At 32.7% G+C, this 25,168-nt stretch overlaps 1 long non-coding RNA gene across 1 annotated transcript in view; it reads right to left on the bottom strand.

Moving 5' to 3' along the window:
* Positions 1-4,382: 4,382 nt before the first annotated feature.
* The window catches only part of LOC127152171 (uncharacterized), a 37,750-nt gene continuing 16,964 nt past the window's right edge, over positions 4,383-25,168 (bottom strand). Inside the window, exons 2-3 of the long non-coding RNA XR_007825057.1 lie at positions 7,490-7,547; positions 4,383-4,481 (exon numbers count right to left, since the gene is read on the bottom strand). This is a non-coding gene — a long non-coding RNA (uncharacterized LOC127152171). The remainder of the gene's footprint in view (positions 4,482-7,489; positions 7,548-25,168) is intronic.

Here is a 25,168-nt window from a genome sequence, read left to right on the forward strand (position 1 = left end):
GTAACAACACAGTATTAAGAATCAAGGGGATGTAAACTTTTGAACCGGGTCATTTTTTATAAATTCAGCAATTTTTTTCTCTTGTGGACTATATGTAAACATCTTTTATGTTAAATATCTTATTCAGGTCAGTACTAAACAAACAATAACATGCATTTTGTATGATCCCGCTTATTTTGGTAAAATCGTTATCATTTTGCAGATTCTGAGAGGGGGTGTAAACTTTTGACCTCAACTGTAATACATTAAGCTTGGACAGATGCTAATTCAAAGCCACTTCAATCCAATCTAAAAATCAGATTATAAAAATTAATTAAAAATAAAAAATAATTATAGTTAGATAAATGCACAAATAAATTCGAATTACTTTCTTACTTGTGGCCCAGTGGCTGTTTTTTTAATTTGTCATCTAATCCTGGTTGATTAGCGGTGACATTTAGCGTTAGCTCCCTGCGTGCCCGGCCTTTTCTTTCATTAAGGCGAAAACAAAACGTTCAGAGCACAACAAGTGCCATCCTCACATGACAGTGAATAGCAAAAAGGTCACACACCGTAGCACTTTGATCAGTACTAGAATCCTGAAGGAAATCTAGCATGCTAGTTCCCTCATTATGTGACCTCGACAGAGTTTTACAGTCAGTCTGTGAATGTTGAACCTAAAATTTATGGCTACCAAATTTATGTGAGTTTATTTTTCCCTCTGTAAACCAAATCACATTTGTTTCTCGGTGAGAAAAACCCCAGCTGGTTGTACTCACGTAGTGAGATACTAGGGGAACGTGTGATTGCGGCACAGTCCTCTGTGTTTAATATGATCCGGCTCCTCGCTGAGCTATTGTTTGACTGTGGTAGAGGATGAGCCACAGGAAGTGTGGGAGAATTTCAGCTCACAAAGGGGATCTTCACATTTAACTAGATTAGTCCGGCCGTCATCCTAATCCACTTCAGCAAAACACATCTATAGGGACGGCTTACTCACAAACAGCGCTGTCATGGCTGTTGTAGACATGTTCGGCGAGGGCCCTCTGAATGGTGTTTTTAAAGATTGTACAGTTCGACCATTGTAAGCAGCTTTATTGAAATTGAAAATCAGCCACACTGAGAGACAATGAACGGTTCAAGAATTTGCATCTTCAATAGGGGCTTTCCTTCAGCTCCTGAACTGTAAGCAATAAGTCATTTTTCATATTACGCCTCCGAAGTAACATCTTAGTCGTTGAATGGCAGTGTTGTCTAGTGGTTAAAGATCTAGATATCAAGAGGATATCAGTTTGTCAGTGACTTTCACCACTGCCCTTTGAGCAGTAGTTTACAGAACAAAATGCTCCCATTATAATCCACTAAGATGTATAAACTGCAAGTGGTGCAACAGTTTATAGTATAATGCTATGTTGGAGAGCCAAATCACTTGTCCACAGAAATTAAATTAAATTAAATTAAATTAAATAAACTAAATTGAAGTTTATTTTAACTAAATTAAATTAATACAATAAAATAAGCAAAATTACCTTTTTTTCAAGCAAAGTCAAGCAAAGAGAGAAAAAAAAACTTTTAATTATAAAAAGCTTGAAATAAAGAGCTTGAAACTCTGGAAAAAAAAGATACAAAAGCTGTCAATGTAGCCTATACATATTAGTACCTAAAAGGCACCTAAATGAGTGCAACAGTAGAATGTTTCATAAATAAAATAAAATAATTAAAAATGACATTAAATTAAAAATTAAAATAATTGAAATAAAAAAATAAAAATAGGTTAAATTAAAAATAAAATAAATTAACTTAAATGAAAAATAAGTTAAATAAAATAACAATTAAATTAAATAAATATTCAGTTCAATTAAAATTTATATGAAAATAAATAACATACAATACAATATATTAAATTAAATCAGCAAATATAACTTTACTAAAAAATAAAATTAAATTAAAATGAATTAAATTAAAAATAAAATTAAACAAAAAATGAAATTAAAATGAAATAAAAATAAAAACAATTAATTAAAATTGAAGTTAAAATAAATAAAATCAAATACAATAAATTAAAGCAAATTAAAAATTAAAATAAATTAAATTTTAAAAAATAAAAATAGGTTAAATGAAAAATAAAATACATTAACTTAAATTAAAATAAGTTAAAGAAAATTAAATTAAATTAAAAATAAAATATAAAATTAAATTAAATTAAATATTACATTTAATTTAATTTAATTAAAATTGAAATGAAAATAAATAAAATACAATACAATATATTAAATTAAATCAGCAAATATAACTTTATTAAAAAAAAAAAAAAAAAGCCAAGCTAAGATCACTGGCTGCTTAGCAAACAGTAAGATCAATAAAAAATACTTTTACTTTTAAAAAGATGTAACTTGAAATAAAGAGCTTGATACTCTGGAAAAAAAGATACAAAAGCTGTCAATGTAGCTTATACATATTAGTACCTAAAAGGTACTAATGAGAGTGCTACAGTAGAATGTTTCATAAATAAAATTTAATTTAAAATAAAATAAAATAAAATAAAATAAAATAAAATATCAATTAAATTCAATTCAATTAAAAAATAAGTTAAAATAAAAATTAAGTTAAATATCAAATATCAAAATAAAATAAATAAATAAATAAAATTAAAATTAAATAAAAAAAATAAATTAATTAAATTAAAATTTAAATGAAAATAAAATAAATTACAATAAATTCAATTAAATAAATTGAAATTAAATTAAATAGTCAAATATAAGCAAATATAACCAAAAAAAAAGACTTGCATGCCAAACAGTGAGAAAAAAAAAAACCTGTAACTTTAAATACAGAGCTTGAAACTTTGAAAAAAAAGATACAAAAGCTGTCAATGTACTTACTTACACATATTAGTAAATAAAAGGTACTAATAAGAGAATAACAGTAGAATGTTTCATTAATATTATTCAATTTTTTTCAAAAAAAAAAAAAAAAAAAAGGTTGCACGATTTTTCATTAAAAAATGTTTTATTAAGCAAATTCAAAGTGTCATACTTTCACTAGAAAATACAGTCCCTCACATAACAGAATGTTATTATGTAACAAAAATAATAATTAACTAAAGGAGCTGCTCAGTGATATGGTGAACAAAGTTGTTACTATATCATACAAATATGACAAGGCTGTAATTGACCAATTTACATCCAGAACTTTAACAAGGCTGCAACTGACCAATCAACCTCTAGAACCTGGAACTATACAGTTTATAATGTCTTCTATTGCTATAATTACATTTTACATAAATGCATCCAGTAGACGCTTTTATCCAAAGCGACTTACAAAAGAGAAACAAAGCTGATTTTATGGAATACCAATATCAGGACTGCACATATCCATCAGACTTTTTCATGCACGATCAGCTGTAGCGTTTGACAGTAGAGATGTTACTTCACAGACGGCGGATGTTAATTAGTGCCTGTTGGAACAGATGCCCGTCTATCAGCCTGCTAGAAAACCAGCCTACCAGCATCACTCACAAAAAAAGTCAAACTGCTCCTCTGACTTATGCACTGATGAGTCAGCACCTCTCAGTCTACAACCACACTTGCTTATTCTAGTCATCAAATCTTTAAAGTGATTGGATAAAGTTTTGGATTTCATCAAAAATATCTTAATTTGTGTTCTGAAGATGAACAAAGGTCTTACAGGTTTGGAACGAGCTAAGGGGAATTAATGAGAGAATTTTCATTTTTGGGTGAACTATTCCCTTAAAGCATTTGACCTTGGCTCGTGCACTAAAAGCGGTTTTTGAGATACCACAGTTGATGCTGTTGTTGCCTCTTGCTGTGCTTGTTTTCATTCCAAGTTATTTGGTTTTTCATGGAATTTTAATGTGTCTATCAAAGCACTTCCTGCCTCGAATTTTCATTAGCTATCGAAGTTCCTAATTCAATTTCAAAAGTGAGTATGGCGCTTTAAATTGTATTACATGCATGGGCCGTATCACGCTCGCTTTGATCAGCGCGCCGCAGCGAGACGCTCAATACTGTTGACCCATGCAGGAAAGAATGCGCCCGTTGCATTCTGCCACGCCAGAGAAAGAAAGAGAGAAGAAAGGGGAGAGCTGTCACCATCTACGCTACATGTTTTGACTGCTGTCCTTGCTTTCCACCAGCACCGGGCCGCTCGCCAGCATTCCCATTGTGAGTGTTATAGTGAACCGCTCAATAACATTTGGTTGACTTTCCTCTTTCAAAAAGAGCATTATTTTGGGGTTTTGTGGGGAGCTGGTGGATCGTACAGGATATTTCTCAGTGGAGGTCTGGATTTGCTCTAACCCTCTGCAGATGTGCTGCTTTTTGGTGCACAGCTGGCACTCGTTTCTGGAAGACTCGCCTCTGCCGGTTGCAGATGATTGTGGGGTGAAAAATGAGCGTCGGTTCTGTCTTTTTCGCGGTGTGTTCCAGAGACGTCGTGCCACATCTTGCAAACGTTAAATCGCAGAATGTCCCGTCTGAACGCTGGAAGAGAGATATTAAGAAAAAGATTATAGTGGGTGATGCCATTGTGTGAGCTCAGGGAAATCTAGATTTACTTGCTGATGGGCTTTTGGCCGTGATGAACTACCACACACAGACAGCGCTCTGATCCAGTTCTATTGCAGTCTCGCAGTCTGGTATTCATTTCAACCTATTCTGGCTAAGAGAAAGAGACCATCTTAGTGATATGTAAAGTATTTATAATAATAACTCCTTACATTAATATAGTGCTTTACATAGGAAGGGAGGAATCTCCTTCTCCTTACCTGACATTTAGGGACAGGAAAATCCGACATTGGAAACCACCAAAGAGGTTAACTAAATACTGTTCAAAAACTTTTGACTGGTAGTGATTTTTAATGGGGTTTTTTTGTTTGTTTGTTTGTTTTTTTAAGATGTCTGTTCTGCTCACCAAGTCTGCATTTATTTGCTTCAAAGTACAGCAAAAATTGTAACATTTTGAAATATTTTTAATATTTAAAATAACTTTTCTATTTGAATATATTTACATTTATTTCTGTGATTTCAAAGCTGAATTTTTTGGCATCCTTACTCGTCACATGATCCTTCAGAAATCATTGTAAGATTCTGATTTGCTGCTCAAAAAACATTTATTATTATTATTATTATGTTAAAAACAGCTGAGTAGATTTTTTTCAGGTTTCTTCGATGAATAGACAGTTACGAAGAACAGTATTTATCTGATATAGAAATCTTTTGTAAAATTATACATTTCTCTATCATCACCTTTGATCAATTTAAAGGCTAAAAAAAGTATTCATTTTTATACAATATAATTTTTATTTTAATATATATATATATATATATATATATATTCATATATATATATATTAGAATGATTTCTGAAGGACATTTGACACTGAAGACTGTAGTAATGATGCTGAAAATTTAGCTTTGATCACAGAAATAAATTACATTTTTGAATATATTTACTGCTTTTGCTGTATTTTTGATCACAAAAATGCAGGCCTGGTTAGCAGAAGAGACTTCTTTAAAAAAAAATTAAAAATTAAAAATGACTGTTCAAAAACTTAACTGTGAGTGTGGTAGAATATATACAGGTCCTTTTCTCTGTAACAATTTAAAATTGTTAATTCTTACAATAATTGCATTTATGGTCATTTTAATAGGGGAAAAAATGTAAAATACTACAGTAAAAAAACTTTAATCGATGAATGGTAATTTCTGTTAAAATCTGTACTAGATCTAATGAAACAATTAATTCATTTTCACAGTAAAAAAACTGTTAAATCTACAGATTTTGGAAGTAAAACTGTAAAGACTGAAATTTATGTATGTGCTTTTTTCATATTTCTCAAAATTCACAGTGCCTCTAAATTATCAAAACACCTCTCAAAATGTTTGCTACAGATGGAAAAAAAACGCAGAAAATTGAACCCGATCTGAATTTTTTTTTTATGACGTATGAATTTAATTTTTTAGCGTGCAAAAATTTCGAATGAGAATTTTGGACTCTTTTTATTACAGTAAAAAATTCCCTGTGTGACACTTCACGTTTAATGTTACGTAATTTAAATAATTATATATTTCTTAATATCTCATTATCTCACCTTAAGCTCATTTTATAAGGATAGCTTTTACTTTTTTATTATTTTTTATTTTATATTACTTTTGTTTTGAATGCATCTTTTCTCTTCTTGCTTATTGTATAATTCTTATATGTCATATGTTGTTTTTTTTAATTGTTCTCATAAGGCACTTTGAAAAGTAACATTTAATGATGCTATGGAAATTAAAGATTATTATTATTGTTCGTTTTTTTATATCAGCTTTGGTTTTATCAAATTTTGGATTATCGTTATAATCACTTCCATGAAAACTACAATGTTGCAAACATTTTTTACGGTAAAATTTCAGCAACTACAGATGCCCTTTGATAAAAATGTCTTCATACTTTTTTATATAACAGTGAAGTTAATGCATTATAGGTATCAGACATTTTTTTTAAATTTATTTATTTATTTTTTTGCTAAATTTAATAATTTAGATTGAAGTTTATTTTAAATTATACTATTATAATTTCAATGACTTTTTTATGTGTCCTATTTTTTAAAAGTTTGGGAATCATTTCTTTATTTAATATTTAAAAGTAATATTAAAAAAAAAAAAAAAAAAAATTATTTTAATATATTTTAAAATGGAATTTATTCCTGTAATGCTAAAGCTGAATTTTCAGCAGCATTACTCTGCAGTGATTTTTCAGAAATTATTCTAATATGCTGATGTGGAGCTCACAAAAAAAAAAAAAAAAAGATCATTATTAGCAATGTTGAAAACAGCTGTGCTGCTTAATACAGCATGTTTGTGGAAATGACAGAAATCTTTACATTATAAATTCTTTACTGTCACTTTTGATCAACTGAATGCATTCTCGTTGAATACAAGCATTAATTTCTAGTATAAAAAAAGAACTAATAATTAATTAATTAAATAAATGCAACCTGCAACCCTACCCAGGACAAGCAGTTTGGAAAGTGTGTGCGCTGAGATTACATAAAGTAAAGAACAACCCAACTCACCAACATAAACAAGTTTCTGCGATCATAAAGACAATCTACCTGTCAGTGATATATTATCTTATCTCCTGTTCCTAAGCAACATATGTGTGCAATTAGATTATTTAGATGAGTACAGCACATTTATGAAGAATCCCCTTTATCATTTATTTGAATTAGCATTCCATTATACATATACATTTGCCAGATGCTGTTCAATCAAAGTGGTGCATTCAAGGTATACATTTTTTCAGCACCATGACGTAGGTGTTGCCAATACTCTATCAGCTCAGCACAGCTACAACAACTTGTCGTTTGTTGCAAAAAGAGTTTATTTCCAGCAGAAAATCCTTCAAACTAGCTTTGTGAACATTTTTAGCAGGGCAAAAAAGCCCAACTGCAATCACAGGATTTAGCTCACCCTGTTCTTCCAAACAAGGGTTACAACTATACCTCAGCAAGCGTTGATTATCCTGGCACACTGAAACACTTGTCCCTCTGGCATCACTGCCTGTACGAGAAAAAGAAAGAAACAGCAATTGAAAGATTGAAAGTGGAAAAGTAGGTCTGTAGTCGTGATATGTCATCGAAAAAGCACATGGGAGTGAGATTGCAGCGGAGCACTGAGGGAATGAGAAGCAAACTAAGGCTGCGGATGGAGTGGGAGAGAACAGGGGAGAGGAGTCCCACGCTTCTAGTACTCTGCTACTGTAATGATGAGTGATTGGAGGAAAAGATGATCTGCTATGTTGGACGAGCAGAAGTGGAGAGATGAGTACACTCGTGGACGAAGATGAAAGATGATGACGGAGGGCTGTCTCACACACCTCGCAGCAGAGCAAATAACTGCACCGCTACATTAAACTCAATTCAGCGCTGATGATTTGATCTGATACATTATAGAACATACAGCATACATTCTGTATTCGCTTCTGACAGTTACATGAAGCTAGATCTGCGTCACGGCTGAAGTGGAAAATGCATCTCGGCATGCGAAAAACATCCAAAACATTATATATCCCTAAATCGGTAGTTGATTTAAGAAAGGGGTTTTGTTGGTTTTAAGTGGTTTAAGCTGTTTACTAGGTTCTCAGACAGGGTGTTTAACTGTTCAGTGCTCAACCTGATAAAGGCACAAAGCCCTTTTAAAACCATCAAAACAGACCAGTAAGGATTGACAGACTGGCTACCCACTTTCTTTCTTTCTTGCTTTCTTTCTTTCTTAGCCTGAATACACTCTGGATTTTGATTGATTGATTTTATTATTTTTTTTTTATAAGGTTAGCAGTATGTCAAAGCTGCTTTGTTTACACAAACAACGTATTTATTTAAATTAATGAAATTGGTGGACCTAAACTAATTGCTCAGTTTTCATTCATTTATGAAAAAAAAAAAAAACAAAAAAAAAACATGATTTTTGGTGATCTGTTCATGTTAACACTTCATTAAAATGAAAACTGAATGAATGAATGAATGAATGAATGAATGAATAATTAATTACTTAAATAAATGGGCAGTAAAAATAACTGATTTTTGGTAATCTGTTCCTGTCTTCATACATTAAATAAATAATTAAGTAAATAAATAAATAAATAAATTCTAGGTAGACAGGCAAGTAAATTGATTTTACTTTAACTAAAAAATGATGAATGCATGAACGAATGAATAAATGAATGAATGAATAAATAAATAAATAAATAAATAAATTCTAAATAAATTCTCTCAACACTTCAGTTAAATGAAAATTAAGTAAGTAAAATAAATAAATAAATGATTCAATAAATAAATAAATAAATAAACACATTCTAGATAGACAGGCAAGTAAATTGATTTTACTTTAAAAAATGATAAATGAATGAACGAATGAATAAATGAATGAATAAATGAATGAATGAATAAAGAAATGGGCAGTAAAAAATAACTGATTTTTGGTGATCTGTTCCTGTCAACACTTCAATTAAATGAAAATTAAGTAAGTAAGTAAAATAAATAAACAAATAAATGATTAAATAATCAAATAAATAAATAAATAAGTCGGTAAGTAAAACATAAATGATTTTTGGTAATCTGTTTCTGTCAGCAATTCATTTAATTGACAATAAATAAATAAATTAATTAAAACTTACAAACAAGTAAATTGATTTTACTTTAACTGAAAACTGATAAATAAATGAATAAAGTAAATAAATAAATAGTAAAAAATAAATAAATAAATGGGCAATAGATGGACAAAAAACAGTTAATAGTTTTTTGGTGATCTGTTTCTGTCAAAATTTCACTTAAATGAAAATTTCTTAAACTTCTTAATATATATATATATATATATATATATATATATATTTTTTTTTTTTTAATAAAATGTATTTATCTATTTTATTTATTTATCAGCATGTAATTATTTATGCTCACAATTTTGTATTATTCATAGAAGCAGTTATTTAGCAGAACACCAAAGCTAAATTATTTACTTCTTTATTTATTTATTTATAAGATGGCCTCCTTTAAAACAATGTGCATTTAATAAATTGTAACATACATTTAACCAATGAATTATCAAAACTTTGCTATTTAACATAATACAATGTCAAAGATCATTTCCCAGAGACACAAAATTAGATCCATTAACCTCAAAACTATTACACTGACAAAATCTTAAATGCAAATGTTGAGGTTCAGATAAAAAGCCAAAATTAAAAACTGCGTAATCATTTTTAAGTGTTGATATTAGATTTCTATGGTCAAGAGAAAAATGTAAAGCTACCCTGTATATCTCGGAGAGTAGTTCAAAGTCTTGTCTAATGAAAATGGTGGCCCTGAAATAAGTATTTGGGTAAGGTTAGGTACGTAGGTTAGGTTAGGTAAGGTTAGAGCTCATTTTTCGGGCGAGCTATTGCTGTAACCCTTAATTCAAATGAAAACTGACTTTCTTCTCGATATCGTTTTCTCTCAATCAACTGCAAATCCACAACATTTTAGATCAATGAGGTCAATTCCAGTTTGAAAAGAGGGGATGAGCACGTCACCAGTGAAATGTGAACTTCTCCACCCCATTCACTCCCAATCCAATCCCATTTCCAAAGACTGCAGTCCATCCACAGCCCATTTCCACCTGCCATAAGGCATAAGATAGGAGCAGGCACTGGGGGCTTGATCAATTTCCCTCCGCCACGCCCACTGTGGAGTGGAGCAATCTCTGGCCAACTGTGCAATCGAACAGCGCTGTCAGTCAAACCAGCCTCTGACACTTACCAAAAGTAGTTTAGTTAATGAAAAATCCTCCCCCCACCAACTGAAATAAACCCAAACACAGACAACGGCGTGTGAAAAAGGCAGTGAGGGGGGAAAACATCTCGAACAACGCAATTATTGGAACAAAACAAAAATAAATACATTTTTACACAATGCGCTTCAGTTTGCAGAGGCATCCAGTCACAAAGGAGAATAAAACACTTCAGAAGGCTTCAGGGCTAAGAGTTGAAAGACTGTAGATACTCGGGAGAGATCAGACGGCGAAATGTTCTGGATTTCCATTCACTGCCCCTAATTACACAATTTATGATTCTCCAGAGGACCTCAAGGGCTCCTAAATAAAAGAAACAATTACAAACATGCAAACAGAAAAGACATAATTGCGGCTGTGACTATGCCATGCTGCCTGGAGACGTTTCGTTTGACTGAACTCTGTTCTCAAGTGACTGGGTCCTTAAAGCTGTTGCTTCGCTTTAGATTACGCTATCTTCTGAAGTACTGTTTGCTGAAATTACACCAGTTTAGATTGCTTGAAAATAACCAATTGAGAAAAAATTGGCTCTGCAAAGGACCGGCATTCTTTGTGTTTCAGTTGCTGGTTTTCTAGGTAACTAAAGTAATGTTATTTTAGTTACGTTGAGATACTATTATTGTTTTTATTACATTTTTTATTAAATTTTTGTGTTTTCTGTTTGCATCCTAATTTTAGTTAAAGTTTTAGTAATTTTGTTGTTGTTGTTTTTTTTTTCATTTTTATTTATATAAACATAAAATATATAGTTTTTTTCTTTTAGTTTTTTTAGTATATCAAAACAAACTAAATGAAAAACAAGAAATGTTGCTGTGTTAAAATTCTTATTTTATTTTATATTTCTATATAATATTATATCTATTAAATTATATATATATATATATATATATATATATATATATATATATATAATATATATATATATATATATATATATATATATATATATAAAGCTTCTTTAGTAAAAATGTAAAAATTAGTTTTTATTTATTTTTATTTAATCTTTTTTTATTTCAGTCATTTTAGTACATCAAAATAAACTAAAAGAAAATGAGAAATGTTGTTTTGATAACTAGCTGAAATAAAACAAGGCAACGTTAAATAAAACATCAGTTAAAGTGTATTTTATTTTCAAATGAAACATTGGTTAAAGTGCATTTTATTACAAGCAACAAAAACTATATATATAAAAAAAAGTATTATATACAATTACCACTGTAAAAATTATTTAATTATTATTTTAATTTTATTTAATCTTTTTTATTTTAGCCATTTTAGTACATCAAAATAAACTAAAAGAAAATGAGAAATGTTGTTTTGGTAACTAGCTGAAATAAAACAAGGTAAAGGTAAATAAAACATCAGTTAAAGTGTATTTTACTTAAAAATGAAATGAAGTGTGTTTATTACAAGCAACAAAAATTATTAAAAAAATATAATTATATAAAATTACTTTTGTAAAAAATTATTATTTAAGCATTTATCTATTTATTTGATTGTTTGTATATTTATATATATTTATATATATTTAACTATTAAAATTAAATAAATAATAAAAATGATAGTATTATTATTATTATTATTATTATTATTATTAGAAATGTATTTTTATATATATATATATATATATATATATATATATATATATGCATTATATATAATGCACAAATGAACTGTACTGTTATGCAAGTCTACCATGTATACACCACCATAATATACGTTTTTTTAGTAGGGTGGCTGAAATCTTATGACGCTCAGTATAGTTCCCATGGGCAGGATGCAAGACTTTATAACTCCAATTTATCTTGTTTGTGAAATGTAAAAATTGTAGCACGGCACCAGATACTCAGTTGCGACAATAAACACGCTCTGTTCCACTGCTAGAAACTATAAAACATTTTACACTTGAAATAATGAACTAATATACCAGGACTCGCTCTTCTCCTGCTATGGGAGTTCTTTGTTTTTAGTTAAAGCCTGTTTTATTGCTCTTGAACATATCTGGATGTGTTTACATTTGAGCAACTGATACCACACAAATCAACTCGCACAATAAAACTGTCCACCACACAAGAACTTTCCACAGTTTTTAAGAGTGAATCAGCTCAAATTCTGTTTCAGATCAGCTAGTTTTACTCACACATTCAAACACATAATTAGAAATCCTCTTATAGATTGCTGAGAATGACATCATTCGGGAGTAAATTTCCTGTTCAGCTTCCTGCACGCAAACACTTGTTTTCAGATTAAAAAAGCCAAATCAATATCCTCTGACCATATGGCTGTGAGCGGTCACATGCGCAGTGAGCAAACCCCAAAGTGAGGCGCTGGATCGTGAAGGCATGAAATTGCAGCATCTGTAAGACATAATGTCGGCAATGGTTAGACTTGCAATAAAAGACCATCACGTGCCCTCTGGAGAAGAAAAGCAGATCGAAGATGGAGGCAAACCAGAGTCTTTGGGGTAGACCACTTCAGTCAAGCCTTCCATGGGACCTACTCATTAATTTTAGTACTTAAGCATTTTGTTTTCCCAGAACTGCTGTTTCAGCTTATTTATTTACTTTCCTTCCAAATGAAGGGCTCTGAGAATAGACAAGCGCACCAGCTATAAGAGGAGCGCAGCGTGCCAGAATGCGTGTCGATTTTGTGCGCGCACTTGAGCGCGTACGGTTGCTGACCGGGTTTTGGAGCCAGGTGGTTTCTCTGATTTCAGTTGTTGTCTGAATGAGAAATGTTTGTATGTATTGCTGAGATTAACAACTCTCTGGCCTTTGTCACGGTAAACACGAAAATTGCTGTGTGTTGTTTGTTATGTCTGAGGAAACATGAGAGAGGAAGTGGTTGTGGCTGGTATGATAACATCAGCTTCACGACTCTGACATGCTGAAGCTATTCAAATAGAAATGCACCTCCAATTTCTGCCTTTCGCGTTAACCAGCGGCAGTCCATCAGAGGAGACATACAAATCTATTCAAAACGAACATAGCAACAAAAGGTGTTAAATTTACAACAATTTACCTACAAATGTGCATAATTTAAGGTAACAAATAACATGCATATCATGTAATAAATTTTACATGCTTTTCATGTCTGCTTAAGGACAACAGCTGAAGCAAAACTTGGTTTGAATAACATTGGTTTAAATACCAGCATCTCAAATAATTCCCCTATGGGTCACTACTAACAAACTAATAAACATCTAACAAAAATTTCCCCCGTGGACAAACACAAAATAAAAACAAATTAAAATAAACAGACAAACAAACAAATAAATGCATATATACTATGTGTACACAATTTGATCAATCCTCGTTTAAATATCAGCATGTTCAAATTAACTAAGGTGTAAATGATTTGCATCTCAAAAAACTTTTGTTTTGTTTGTTTTTGTAACTAACTATCTAACTAACTAACTATGGTGTAAATGATTTGATTGATATTGGTTTATATATCAGCATCTCAAAAAATTCCTGGGCCTTCACTAACTAACTAACTAACTAACTAAGGTGTACATGATTTGATCGATACTGGTTTAAATATCAGTATCTTAAAAAATTCCTGGGCCACCTACCTAACTAATTAACGAGTACATTATTTGATTGATATTGGTTAAAATATCAGCATCTCAAAAAATTCCTGGGCCACCACTAACTAACTAACAACTAACTAAGGTGTAAATGATTTGATCAATATTAGTTTAAATATCAGCATCTCAAAAAAATCCTGGACCACCACTAACTAACTAACTAACTAACTAACTAACTAACTAACTGTGTTACTGATTTGATCAATATTGGTTTAAATATCAGCATCTCAAAAAATTCCTGGGCTGCCACTAACTAACTAACTAACTAACTAACTAACTACTGTAACTAACTAACTATGGTTTAAATTATTTGAGAGATATTGGTTTAAATATCAGCATCTCAAAAAATTCCTGGACCACCACTAACTAACTAACTAATTAAGGTGTAAATGATTTGATTAGCATTAGTTTTAATATCAGCTTCTCAAAAAATGTCTGGGCCACCACTAACTCACTAACTAACTAACTGTGTTACTGATTTGATCAATACTGGTTTAAATATCAGCATCTCAAAAAATCCCTGGACCACCACTAACTAACTAACTACAGTAACTAACTAACTAACTGTGTTACTGATTTGATCAATATTGGTTTAAATATCAGCATCTCAAATAATTTGTGGACCACCACTAACTACCTATCTAATTAACAAGTACATTATTTGATTGATATTGGTTTAAATAGCATCTCAAAAAATTACTGGGCCACCACTAACTAACTAACAACTAAGGTGTAAATGATTGATATTGGTTTAAATATCAGCATCTAAAAAAATTCCTGGACCACCACTAACTAACTAACTAACTAACTGTGTTACTGATTCGATCAATATTGGTTTAAATATCAGCATCTCAAAAAAATCCTGGGCTGCCACTAACTGACTAACTAATGTCCTTTAGGAATAATTCATCTAAAATGAAAATTCAGTTATCATTTAATCACCCTTATGTCATTTCAAACATTTCACACTTGTTACAAGACGTGTGAGTGCAAAAAGAAAAAGGGGTTTGAAACATTATAAGGGTGAATAAATGATGGCAGAACTTTCAGTTGAACAAGCCTTGTAAATCTAGTTATGATTACATGTTAAAAAAAATTTTAGCTTTGCTTTAGTACAACATAGAGAATGTTTTCAAGATATGTAGGTCACTGAGACAGGCACACAAACACAAACATAAATCTGTCCCGCTCTCTCTCTATTATTCTACACTCTGCATCTTGTCCTGAGTCAGCTCTCTCTTCTCTCTTTTCCATTACATTCTCCACTGAGTCCTGAATTGCCTGGAGCCAGAGTGCCTCCCCATGAAGTTTTTCAACTGTACAGCCTCCCCCCAAAAAAATCTCCTCTCAGGGTCCAGAGGTCTCCGGCAGCCCTGAGCATGCCCGAGGCCACTGCGTGCCCTTAAGATTTCCATCAAGACTCGTACCATTAAAGCTTAAGAATAAAACCTGCTCATTGTGATCAAAGACAGCGAACACATTTAAAAGTCAATGACTCACGGTCGTAACGTACAATATATCTTAAAGATTTAATCCTCTCCAGTTACCAACAGAATATTTATTGTCTGCAAATCAATACGGAAGATATTTCACGGTTTATGAGAATACAGTATGGAGGTCTCACGTCTTCCAAATAGTTTAATAGTTTTGGACCGAGCACAACACACATTAGCCTCACAGACGGACATCCACGGTTGTTGGATACAGGCCATGTGATTACTTTATACAAAGGGAATACAGTAATGCACATTTCAGTGTTGAAACTAGAGATGTTTCTTTATGAAAACACCCAAGTGTCAGGCACAAAGATCACAGCGTTGTTGAATTACAGCAAATGCTGTGCAAAAACACAGAGGAAATGAATCCAGCGTGCTGCGCTGCTGTAAAATCACATGTGTTTGCCATTATTGAAAGCTGTGATTGTATCAGATCTGAACAAGCTCTCAGATTGACTATTTCCTGCTTGTTTTAGAGTGCATGGTCGGCATTATCTTTTTTTAGGTCACATTTTTGGCAGTTTTTTTTTTTTTATGTTTTCACTTATCACTGCTGCTGTGAACACAAATGTCACAAGCTGTTGACTAAAGCGGAAGAACTGTTGCTTTTTGAAAAATCAAAATCAATAACCAATTTAAGGCAGTTTGGGAGCACTGCATTAAACTCTAAGTGTGTTTTTGTGCGTTAAGGATAAATAAAGATCAATCACAGGTTGGCGGACAGTACTTGCAGCCCTCATATTGGAACTGTCAACATGTAGCTTTGAATTTCATTAATTTTCACACTGCAGCCGAGAGAAGACATAGCTTTCTTGATTCAAGTGTGCTTGCAAGTTTGCATGAATAGCATATATAAAGATATTTATAAATGCCAATAGGGAACTACAATTTTTCAACCCAGTGAAAATGAAAAGATAAGTTTTATTGTTGCCTTAGACTTTTCAGAAGTAATTTGGTGGTCCCACCCTGGTGAAAAAAACAGCATATGCTGGTGGATATGTTTTGATGCTGGGATACTGGTTAGGCATGTTTTGATGCTGGTTTAAGCTGGTCCTTTGCTGATTTATGCTGGTCCTTCGCTGGTTTATGTTGGTCCTTGACCAGCAACATGACCAGCTAAGGTCCAGCATAAACCAGCAAAGGACCAGCTTAAACCAGCACCAAAACATACCTATCAGCATTTGCTGTTTTTTTTTTTTTTTTTCACCAGGGCACTGTGACAACACAAAGTTTATTTCACTGACAAACTAGGGCTGGGTTTTGACACAAATTTCACAATTAAATTCTAAATCAAAAGCTTGCAGTTCGATTTCTAATTCAATATCGAATATTGTGGATATAATCCCTGGTGAAAAAACCAGCATATGCTGGTAGGTATGTTTTGATGCTGGGATGCTGGTTAGGTATATTTTGATGCTGGTTTAACCTACCAGCATATGCTGTTTCTTTCACCAGGGATGTAAGTATCAGGTAATACGTGCCGAAATTTCTCAACTAATGCGATACATGAAAGTCAGTTGATATTAGATGTAATGAAGGTTAAATTAACTGATTTGTATAAACATTTAAATTACACTCAATAAAGTTTTTATAATAATACGCAAGTTACAATTACATAATTATATTTCTACTTCAATTCGTGTTTAAAAATATAATCCTTTAAATGGTGGCTGTCATAACATTTATTCAAACATGAAACATTGAAGTACAGTAAAAGTTACAATGAATGTTATGTGGTGCATATATTCTGAAAAATGCTCCTCTCTAAAGTTCATTTTTCTAGCTGAATAATGAGTTTATGCTCACCGAATATGTTTTCTGAGGTAAATGTGACGTTACGTGACGTTGTTTACAAGCTGTTATTGACGTCTTTGCGCAGTTGAAACACTGGTTGAGCGATTACGGGACAAAAACGGATTTTGGTAAGTTGAACTCTGTCTTTTAACATACCTTTAGATGTTCATTCATATTTCGTGGTGCTTATCTTGAACTGAGGCGCTGCAGCGATCTGTCACTCCACATTAAACAGCGCCAAAACGGCATTTATTGTTTGAATTCTGTTAAAAGATGGACATAATTTGGAATCTGAGACGTTGTTTCATATCAAAAGTAACAAAGCACAGAGCTTATTGCGATTTATAGGATAGGAGGTGCACTACAATATTCCATTCATCAACCGAAAACAAGCTAGGCTAATCAATCCTTTGGATTTAGAAATCAATATTGTTTCGTAAAAATGAGAAATAGAAATTTTTATTTATTTACAGACCTAGATTAAACCACTTTGAATGAAATTACTGATGTATCTGATGTACTGATGTAGCTAAAACTAAAAACTCATAAAATAGACTAGAAATGTCACACATTATTTAGACAAGTTAAATTAATGGAAATAAAAACTATCATTATTTAAACATACAGCATTACATGGAAATGGTTAGATAAAACATCATTTTGAAAGAGGACTTATTTAACCATATAAATTAATAAATCATCGGACAGTTTAAATTAATTATCAAGGTCAGTAACACAGGACATTTGAAAAAGAACATATTCATCATGATGTAGAAATGAAAACCAAATTAAAGCATTTTATGATGGCTGGTTTAGTTTTTATTTGTTTTTGTTGAAAAACCTTGCAAGTTAAAAATGTTTGAAATACAGCATTTTCTTTGCAGACGCTGGAACGTATAACACCGTTTAAAAATCTGCTGAATAGTGTTTTGTGACTTGCAGCATCCATTTGATGAAACTTTAAGGACCACGGGGCTTAACAAGCAGTGTTTGACAAATTCCGTTTGATTCAGGAAATTAAATGAACCTTTAATTAGTGCCTCCCAGCGCTAAAGGCAAACTAACAGAGCAGTAAAAGGTTCAGACCCAAGGACAGTGTGAATTTCCCACATGCCACTCTTCACACATTCCCTCCCTGCTCGTTTTTCGCCAATGCCATCTTGAGAGGTACCAACTGCTTTGATTACCTCCGATAATGCAATCAAGGCTTAAAGCTGAGCGCTTAGTCTAGGACAACAACGCTGACAAAACTGTTTATGGTTTGACTTTGGTTTCAAGGGCAAACTTCGCATTCTTGCACTTCTGAGGCAAAACATCAGCTTATGCGAGAGTTTCATATCTGACTTTTTCTACACAAGGCCTGTCTCGGTACAGTCAGTCAGTGTAGACAGCCGACATCTCCTCCTCTGCCCCCAATATGTCAGCAGTAAGTACCCCGTCATGAATGCTGTGTCAGTTTGGGCTAACACATCTGTCACATCAAACATATCTTGATATTCTGGCATCTCTGAAGCCCGGCTGCTCATCTTAAACCGATTTCCCAAATGTCAGCATGGTTTTGGAAACTGAAACAGAGGGAAGATACAGTACAGTATAAAGATGAACACATTATGATATACAGACTCACACTTACAGTTTTGTGACAACACATTATATAACATTGCACTTGGCTTTCCATGGAGATCCACAAAAGAACATGGTAAGATATTAATATCACATAATTAGAAACCCTCCTATGGTTTTAAAGAGAGATCCACAGCATCGGTCAGAGTGTTAAATGGTTTTTACCGGTCTTTAAACTCATTTAACCTTTGACCTTTTACCAATGATGTGATTATCATAATCAATCCTATTGATCTATGACTGAAGGGTTAAATTAATTTGAGCCATCAATGGATTACAGTTAGTGACAATACAGACGGGTATCTGATGTGTTCGGTCTTCCTGTTGGCTGAGCCTAACCTTTAACCTTAAATTGCTTTATTTATACAGTAATCGGTAGCTTTATTTAAACCAGGTGGCTTTATTTGATGAATTTTAACCAAAGTATATTGCAGACATTTCATGAAGACCCTAAAGAATCATATTAACATGTGGAAAATGGGCATCCAATGTCCTCTTTAAAATATAACTCACAAAGAATATAATAGTTATTCTTGTTTACTTTACAAAAATCAGTAAACACTTGCAAATCTTAAATGGACAGATAGATAGATTGATAATGATTGCATATGAAAATGATGGTAGTATAATTTTCATTAGCAGCGTTTTTGATTGAGTGCAGGGAGCTGTTTGCTCTGCTGAGTTGCTGTGTGTTTGGAGCATCACGTCAAAGTCAATTAAATAAGAGGACACCTCACAGCTGTGATGCAGATGGGTAGCCAGATTCACACGTCTCCCGAAATATGGAAAGAACAGCAGAGAGCAGCGCAGCGAAAGGAATGAGTACTTATACAGCAAGGCGTTTCTACACAATGCGTTTCTACACAAACAAAGACACTGTCATGCACACAGGCTTTTATATGAGATCATAAAGTCAGGACACACATATTCATCAAATAATGAAGTCCAACCTTGAATACACAACAACATCCGTTACAGTACAAGAAGTCCTTGAGGTGATGGATAAAATATAGCAAAATGACCTATAAAATAGGCAAAATTCCTACATTTGATGATAATTTAATTTAAACATTTATTAAAGGAGAAGTTCACTTCCAAAACAAAAATTGACAGATAATTTACTCACCCCTTGTCATCCAAGATGTTCTTTCTTTCTTCAGTTGTAAAGAAATTATGTTTTTTTTTGAGGAAAAAAAATCAGGAATGTTCTCCATATAGGGAACTTTAATGGTGCCTGCGAGTTTGTCGAAAAACTCCCATCTCATTTTCTCTTCCAAATTCAAAATCGTCCTACATTACTGTAAAAGTACCAACCCAGTGTTTACAAAGTGAACACGCAAAGAGGGTCAAACACACTTTACAAAAAAGGGTAAAACAGCAATGTAGGACGTTTTTTTGACACTCTAACTCTTCACCCTAACTGTCATAACCGGAAGCATTTGAGGTTATAAAGTATATAATTTGTCAATATGTTGAAGCTTTAGCCCTTTGAAGCTGCATTTAAACTGCATTTTTGAAGTTCAAACTCGCAGGCACCATTGAAGTTCTCTATATGGAGAACATTCCTGAAATTTTTTCATCAAAAAACATAATTTCTTTACGCCTGAAGAAAGAAAGACATGAACATCTTGGATGACAAGGGGGTAAATTATCTGTGAATTTTTATTCTGGAAGTGAACATCAAGGGATTTTGTTACAATGTATTTTGTTTGATTAATGTTTAATGCATTATTTTAGTGTTGTGTTACCTAGATGGCGTTTTGTATTTGTGTGGATGTGTACACACACACACACACACACACACACACATGTTTGTTTTTGTGAATTGTGGGGACTTTCCATAGACTTCTATAGATTTTGTACTGACCAAACGATATTGTCATCCCCTAACCCAACCCTAACCCTAAACCTAGCCCTCACAGAAAACATGTTTGCATACTTTCAGATAAACATCATTTACTATTTTTAATCATTTTTTCATATGGGGAAGTTTGAAACACTATCATGGGGACATTTGGTCCCCACTATGTAGCAAAAACAAGTACACACACACACAAACAAGGTAAACATTATGATTATTTTTAGTTTGAAACAGTATAAGTTTTTTTAAACTAAAAATTATGATTATTTTTAGTGCACTTTTAATGCATAATTAAATTTACATTTAAAACAGGAAAAATTCAAGTCCACACAAAGAATGAAATAAATAAACCATGTCTGTATTATTTAAAATGATCTGTTTTTACACAAATTACATCACTTAGTAGTGCATCTTTTCCAAGCTTCCATATTAAGCAAAAACTATTATTTAATTGGGTGCAATCAGAATACATAAATACATAAATAAACGTTTTTTTTTTTAAAGAAAGCCATAAAAATAATTTCCACCAGAGTAAAGAATTAGTTCACTTCCATAATAATAATAAAAAATCATCCTAATAATTTACTCACCCCCATGTCATCCAAGATGTTTATGTCTGTCTTTCTTCAGTCGAAAATAAATTAAGATTTTTTTTTTGGAAGATTTATTTATGGGCTTTTATGCCTTTATTTGGAGAGGACAGTGTAGAGCAGACAGGAAAGCATTGGGTGAAGAGAGAGGGGAGTGGGATCTGCAAAGTACCACAACCCAGGATTCAAACTCGGGTCGCCATGAGCGCTGTTGCACTGTATGTTGTCGCACTAACCGCAAGGCTATTGGTGCTGACATAATTTTTTTTTTTTTTGAGGAAAACATTCCAGGATTTTTCTCTATATAATGGACTTCAATGGGGATCAATGGGTTTAAGGTCTAAATTGCAGTTTCAAAGGGCTCTACATGATCCCAGCTGAGGAATAAGGGCCTTATCTAGTGAAATGATCAGTCATTCTTAAAAAAATAATAATAATTATATACTTTTTAAATATTAACTTTTCACCTCCAACTTCATAATTTTGATATCACTGTTTTACCTTTCTTTGTACGTTGCTTTGTAAACACTGGGTCGGTACTTCTGCCTAAGTCATACATGACGTTTTCAACGTGATTACGTAATTTGTGAAGTTGAACTAGTGCAAGACAAGCATTTGTGGTTAAAAAGTATATACATTTTTTTTTTTTTTTTTTTTTTTTTTTTTTTTAGAAAATGACTGATCGTTTCGCTAGATAAGGCCCTTATTCCTCAGCTGGGATCATGTAGAGCCCTTTAAAGCTGCACTGAAACTGCAATTTGGACTTCAATTTGGACTAGGAACTTCAACCTGTTGTTCCTCATTGAAGTCCACTATATGGAGAAAATTCCTGGAATGTTTTCCTCAGAAACCTTTCTTTTTGACTGAAGAAAGAAAGACATGAACATCTTGGATGACATATGGGTGAGTAAATTATCAGAAAAAAATGAATAATTTGAGATGTGGTGAAAAAATGATAAAAATGACAGCACATTGTTAGTGGACAAGGTAAACTACAGTAGTGAGAGTGTGAAAAAGGAGATTCATTCCAAAAAAAAGTCCTTTAGATGAAGAAACACTCACATGTAGGTTGACTATACAGGTGTGTAATCACATGAACTTAACTACACAGGAGGATGATTTTGTGATTTTCCATGTGCAGTCCCATGTGGCTATCCTATATTGCCCTAAAAGGAAATATTTAAACGCCGAGTCTATTTTTATTCAGTTATTTGTGCACAGGTCCATTTTCATGGCTAAGCTTTAAGGTTGAAAATCAATAATGATATCCAAGAGATTCCACAGAAAAGAGGGCTGAAATTCGATCAGGTATCCTCAAAAGTGCGCTTCTGACGCGAAGCCTTGAAATCTGCTTCGGCCATCCATCATGCTTTGCGCTACATAAGACATTACAGCGTGACCAAAAGAGAAAGACAAAGATAAAAGGAGGGGAAAAAGTAAAAAGAAAACCCAGCAGCCTTTTATAATCAATATCCATTTCCAACAGCTGTCACCTTGTTCTTTGGAGCAACTCTCCAAAGTTGTGCATTAGCAAATTGATAGGCTAATACCAAATAAAATATCACCTTGAACCCAAATGCCTGCATTAATCTTCATTTAGAATAACTGCACTCAGAACAGTCTGTTTTTTCACATTCACTCCAAGATAAAAGCGACTTTAAGCTCAGCGGAGCTAGTGACAGGAATCTCGGTATAAAAGTAAAAGAAAATTGTCCAAAAATTTTAATTTACATAATAAATTTACATTTTACAGTCTTTCAGTGGTCTAATTTATTCATGGAAACAAGACACGTTGGTAAAATTAAAGACACTCTGATTAAATTCTGAAATAAATAAATAAATATTGTTTTCAAAAATTATTTTCAGCAGAAACTGAAGATTACATTTCACAATGGAGCCAGACTGAAAGCATTATTTGATCGCCCACATCACTTAAGTGACGTCAGTGTTCTTTCAGAGGAACAGTAAAGTACATTTAGATTAAAGATTACAAAGTCAAACCATGTTTTTCTTTTAAAAAATAATATGCATGGATGAATCATTCACAATAAGTCCAGAAACAAGCATTAAGAACATAATTATGGGTTGTTTTGATTTCAGGTCGAAATTACAATAAAATCTGACTCCAAGATTGCTAACGCACAGACGAGTCAAGGAAAAAAATTAACACATGCTCGCTGGCCTAATAAGCATTTCAAAAATCTTGTACAAAGCCTCGTATGATTCTAATCATTGAAACACATCTTGTCCAGCTATGAGGTCATAAAGCACTATGCTGAATGCCCACACACTCCACTACGCTCCGCCATTAGCAAGTGCCTTCCTACTCTCGCAAAACAAATTATTTTTCCATCTACGACTGAGAGCTAACAGGGGAATAAACACATCAATAGATGGTGGAGCTATCTGTCAGTCGGCCCCTACAGCTTGACAGAGTGGAGTCAGGGTACAGAGGCAATAATGGCATCTTAATGAAATACATGACAGGCCAGACCACAAAGGAATTATGCTTAAATTTCAGAATACTTTTTAGAATCAGGTTCTAATAATGCTCTCAAGTTTCATATTATCTAACATATGTTGGTGTAATCTCAAAGCACTGAACTTGAGCATTCTTAAAGGAACATGAACAGAATCAAACTCAAAAATTTATAATAAAGTGCGGGATACGCTTTTAAAATTTTAGTTTGGAAAATAATGTTTTCAATATGAAAAAAGAATTGTGAATAGATACATAGCATTCCAGTGTTTGGGGTTGGTAAGAATTTTTAACGTTTTTGAAATAATGTTTTTTTTATATTCATCAAGGCTGTATTTTCTGATTGAAAATACAGTAAAAACAGTAATATTACTACAATATTCTACAGTTAGCAGAAGTTCTTAATACTGTGTGTGGTTACCTGGATGATCTACGACTGTTTGTTTTTAAGGTTGTTCATGAGTCCCTTGTTTGTTCTAAACAAATAAGCTGAGCACTGTTCCTCTGAAAAATCCTCCAGGTCTTGCAGATTCTTCAGTTTCCAGCATCTTTCAAACAGTGAAACAGGTTCAAATGCTCACTGATGCTCCAGAAGGAAACACGATGCATTAAGAGCCGGAGGGTGAAAACTTTTTGAATTCGAAGATCAAGGTAAATTGTACTTAATTTGTCTTCCAGGCAACATGCAAGTATTTTCTGTTGCTTCCGAAGGGCAGTATTAAATGGAAAAAAAAAATATATTTCAGCAAAATAAGAATAATTTTGACTTCTGGATCCTGTTCAAAAGTTTTCACCCCCCTGCTCTTAATGCATTGTGTTTCCTTCTGAAGCATCAGTGAATGTTTGAACCTTTTTTAATAGTTGTGTTTGAGTCCCTCAGTTGTCCTAAGTGTGAAAAGATGGATTTCAAAATCATACCATCACTGCTGAAAAGGGTTCAAATATGCAAAATGTGCTGGAAAACTAAAAAATCTGCAGGACCTAGTCATGTAAACATCTTTTATGTAAAATATCTTACTCAGGACAGTACTAAATAAAAAATAAACTTTTGCATGCCACTGTATGAATATACAGCTAAGAAATTATGCAATCGGGTTCTGTGGGTACCGAACCAATTACCTTCAACATTTCTAAGATTGTATACAATAAATCTACTGCTTTCTATTTAAAATCAAAAGCTGTAGATATTGCATGACTACAGTTGCACACTGCTGAGTACAAAGAGTGTGAAATTTGACTGACTTTAGGTTAAAGAACAGCTAACAGACATACAGAGATCAAAAGACTGATGAAAGAATGTAGTTACAGATGTGATGAGACAGACTCTGTGCTATAAACAACCTACAGTACCATCAAAAGATACCAGATCCTGTCACTCAAAAGCTCCAGAATGCACATTCACAAAACTCAGGACTAGCTG

The sequence above is a fragment of the Labeo rohita genome, chromosome 2, assembly GCF_022985175.1.
Source record: "Labeo rohita strain BAU-BD-2019 chromosome 2, IGBB_LRoh.1.0, whole genome shotgun sequence".
NCBI lineage: Eukaryota > Metazoa > Chordata > Actinopteri > Cypriniformes > Cyprinidae > Labeo > Labeo rohita.